The following is a 4,033-nucleotide window of genomic DNA, read 5'->3' on the forward strand; positions in this document are numbered from 1 at the left end:
GTTCCCTTCTCGGCAGCTTTTGGGTAGGAAAATTGCTGAGGAAGCGGCATCGCACGGGTCCGCGCAGCGCCAGATCGCCCCGGGCGGGTCCCGGTGCGTGCGAGTGCGGCGCGCTGGGAGTTCCAGCCCCGCCGAGGTGCGGTGCGCGCTGTGTGTATTTTCGGGGGGCCTGGAGGAACGAGAGTCAATTTACTATGATTAAAGGCGCAAGCAAGAAGGCGCCACGCATTTGCATGCGCCTTCATCTTTTTTAAGTGGATTTTTGAGGGCAGCGTGGCAGACGGAGCCGGGCTCCGTGTCCTCTCCCCGCCTGCGGAGTGCCTCCCGCACTGCTGAGCGCCTCAGGCCTCGGACCCTCCGCCCGCCCGGAGGAGCGGCGGCCCCGAGGCCCGTCGGGGCGGTCCCGGTTCGGCGCGGAGCCGCTCCGCCGCCCTCTCTTCCCCGCCGGCGCGGGCACGGATCCGCGGAAGGCGCCAAGTCAGCCCCACGCAACCGGCCCGGCCCGGCGACAGGCGCGGCCCCGCGCTGAGCTCCCCGCGCCGCAAGCAGGGGGCTCGCCAGGCGCCGGGACCTCCGGGACGGGGTTTACCCGCGAACGGGGCCGTGTATGGGGCATCTCGGCCTCCTCGGACCCGGCCTTGGGGTCCTCCAGGCGTCCCCAGCGCAGGGTGCGCCTCTTCGAGTTGGGTCCGCATCCCGCGCCCCTCTGCCCCGCTCGCTGCCCCGCCCGCCAGCGGCCGCGCCGAGAAGGGGCTGTCACGTCCGGCCCAGCGCCGGGCAGGGGCTGAGCTCGAAGCCCAGGGGCGGCGGTAGCGGACAACGTGCTCGCGTCCCCACGCGGTCTCCCGGTTCCGGTCCCAGCTCATATCACGCTGAGACGGACCCCGACCCCATTCCCGTGCGATCCTCGCCCCCACCATCAATCCGCACTCGCCCTCCCGGGCACCCCGAGCTCTCGGGCGGGGGCAGAGCGGGAGCGATGGGGCCCGACGGGGCGGACTGGGTCCGGCTGGCAGCGGCGTGGCTCGCACATGTGGTCCGGCGGCGGCCGATGCCAGGTGCAGGGCTGGGGGCAGAGTTTACCGCCGAGTTCTGATGGCTCCGCGCGTTTCCCAGCCCGGGGGAGGGCGGGGGTCCTTTTCCCAGTTCAGGGCAAATACCTTCATTTCACTGGGAAATTTAACCTCTCCTTGGAGTTGGATCCATTATACGGGTTTAATATCCGCTCTTTTACAGCTCAGCGTTGTAAAGGCAGCAGCCAGGTCTGTGAACTCTGACATGTGCACCCGGGGGGGTGGGGGGGGGACCTGCGGCGCGGGGCGCGCCTGGAGCGCAGCCTTTCATCTGCTGGGCCGCCGACCGGCGGGGGAGGGGGGGGACGGGGGGCGGGCGACCGCTGCCCCAGGGTTGCGGGACGGGTCCGAATCTCCCGCGCTCCCACTCAGGCCCTCGGAGCGGCCCCAGGAATTCCGCAGCCCAACGGACTGGGGGTGCGGCGGGGGCCGTGCCCGGCCCGGTGGGCTCCCGCTGGCGGGGCTCGGCAGGTGCCCGTGCCGCCGTGCGTGCTCTGGCGGAGCCGTCTGTCTCGAATGCTCCGCAGCCGTCGGTCACCGACGAGGCAGCGCCCGCGCGGTTACCAGCCGTGACACGCTCCGCAGAGCCGCACCTCCCGCACCGGCGGAAACCGCACCAGAAGCCTGGCGGGGCGCTCCGCGCCGTTCAAAAAGGCCGAGGTGCCCCGCGGCAGCGGGAAGGAACGAGTGTACCCCGAATCCTTCACTTTTATTTCCCCCGCAGGTCGGCAGGTGCGTGGGGCTGCCCGGGAGGGGGCACGGGACAGGCGCTGCCCGCGGAACCGGGCCGAGCCTTGCCGTCGGGGCCTCGGGGGCGGCGCCGGGAGCCGGGGCGCCCGCGTCGGGCAGCCCGCAGCTCGGTACCCGCGGTGCGCTCCGTCCCCACAGCGATCCCCGCTCCGGCCCGGGCTGCAGGCAGCTCCGGGGGCTCCGACGGCGCGGATCAGCCGGGATGGGAGGGCAGGCTGCTTCCCTGAAAAGGACGGAGCTTCCCTCTCCTCTGCTTTGCGGACGCACTGCGGGGTCACAGCTATACGTTCAATCTACAAATCTAATAAATGCCGATTTTCAGGAACAAGAAAAATCCAACAACGAGAAATCGTTGTCTGCCCGGTCTGGGCAGCCGCTCGCCTACGAACAGCGTCTCCTGCCTCCTCGCCGACGGCAGCGCGGATCCCGACCGCAGTCGGCGATTCTTCCCTGCCCGCAGCGCTGCATGACGGTGCCGCCACGGCCCCGCTGCCGTCCCGGGACTCCCTAAGAGCCGCGCACCTTCTGCGGGGCCCCGAGAGCGGAGCCCCGGCCGGTGCCGGCCCGCAGCCCTCCGCGGATCCCCGGCTCCGCGCCCGCGGTTCACTGCCGGAGCTCGGCCCGGCACTGCTCGAGGGGCTCCCGCTTTACGCGGCTCTCGCGGCGCTCCTGCTCTGCCTGTTGCTTCCCGAAGGGAGGAGTGTAAAATAAAGACAGAGATCAGACAGAAAAAGGAGAAGGCTTTGCATACGAGATAGCATATCTTTTTGAGTAAGATATTGATAGTTATCAGCAAATACAATCAGTAGATGGTTTGGTTACGTTATATGGTCGTGGTCTTTTTGCTGTGCGCCTCCTGCACTAGCTTTGTAAATAGAAAACCATCACGTTAAATGGAGAAATATCAGAAATCGTGCAAATAAGTAACGCTGTTAACCTCTCCAGCCTGAGAATTCCCTGGAATAGCAGAGCTGAGAGTTCCTCTCTGGTTTATATTAGTGATTATTGCACTGTCATTAAAGAATGCAGTGGTGGAAATATTTGCTTCGGGACTCCACGCACACACGCTACGAAAAGAGGGAAAGAAATCACCGGTGTGTGTGCGCCGCACAGAACGCAGAACGACGCTGAAGCGAATATCCCAATCCGGGAGAGCTGCTCAGGGCGCGCTGCTCGCTCCCGCGGAGCCGCTCCCGCCGCTCTCGTTTCAGATCCAGTTCACTTACACGCTCCCGTTTCCAAGTCCCACACCACGCAACGCTGGCAGTTTGTCATGAAGAGCAGTTGCGTGATGTAATTCCACAACATGACATGTTCTCACCTGATGCCAACTGATCACTCTAAAGATGCACACGGAGCTGCAGGCTCTTCTGGCAGCATTTTCTTGTCCTCCCTCTTTCCCTTGCATGTCTGCGTTTATCTGACACGCTGCACACTGGCAAGACAAGACTCGGAGCAGCCCTCGGAGGTCTTTATTAGAAGTCAGGGCTTCGATCGCCAAGCACCAGCTCGGTAATCTTTGAAAGAGAGCTGCCCGTACCGAGCTCCGGGCCGTCCTCGTTCCGCCCCGCGCCGGGAAGCGGAGCCGCGGGAGAGCGCGGTGCTCCTCTGTCCGTGCTCAGCAAACAACGCTCACATCCCGAGATAACGAGAAATAGTGAGCGCGTAAACCCGGCTGCGGCAGCTGACTGAAGAGGGATCTCTTTGAAAGGTGTTTTCCTAAAAGAAAAGCTCTGATCCCAGGGCTCAAAGGTTATCGTGAACAATAAACACTTTCACCTTTAGCCTCATCGAGACAATTGCAGATGAACCAGTTTGACACGTCCCGCACTACGGCTTTGCTCCCCTCGTTCTTTTAGCATTCTTACTTTTGATAAAACTGGGGGAGTGCTTTGGGGCTGCAGTCTTTTTTTTTCTTTTTGTTTTCTATTTTCTTTTTCCTCCATTTTTTTCCTTTTTTTTCTTTTTTTCTTTCTTTTTTTCCTTTTTTTATTTTTTTTCTGGAGTTGTGGCTTTATTGTACACCGATGTAGATCTGCACGTGGAAAACCGAGAACGAGCAGAGGTGAATGGAGCCGCTTTTGCGGCTCAGAGCCCGAGTGTGGTTTTTTGTCTTTCCCCGGAGATTTCCTGGATCCCCGCATATTGTGGACCAATATTGGTGTAATAGCCGGGGTGTGTCTGGAGGGGGATCCCGTTGGGTGATAACT

At 62.6% G+C, this 4,033-nt stretch overlaps 1 pseudogene; it reads left to right on the plus strand.

Moving 5' to 3' along the window:
* The first annotated feature begins 1,589 nt into the window (after positions 1-1,589).
* LOC136049137 (serine/arginine repetitive matrix protein 1-like) lies at positions 1,590-2,534 on the plus strand (annotated as a pseudogene).
* The last annotated feature ends 1,499 nt before the right edge of the window (positions 2,535-4,033 follow it).

Source organism: Cyrtonyx montezumae, unplaced genomic scaffold (genome assembly GCF_038088225.1).
Source record: "Cyrtonyx montezumae isolate F1298 unplaced genomic scaffold, pur_monq_1.0 scaffold_20, whole genome shotgun sequence".
Lineage (NCBI taxonomy): Eukaryota > Metazoa > Chordata > Aves > Galliformes > Odontophoridae > Cyrtonyx > Cyrtonyx montezumae.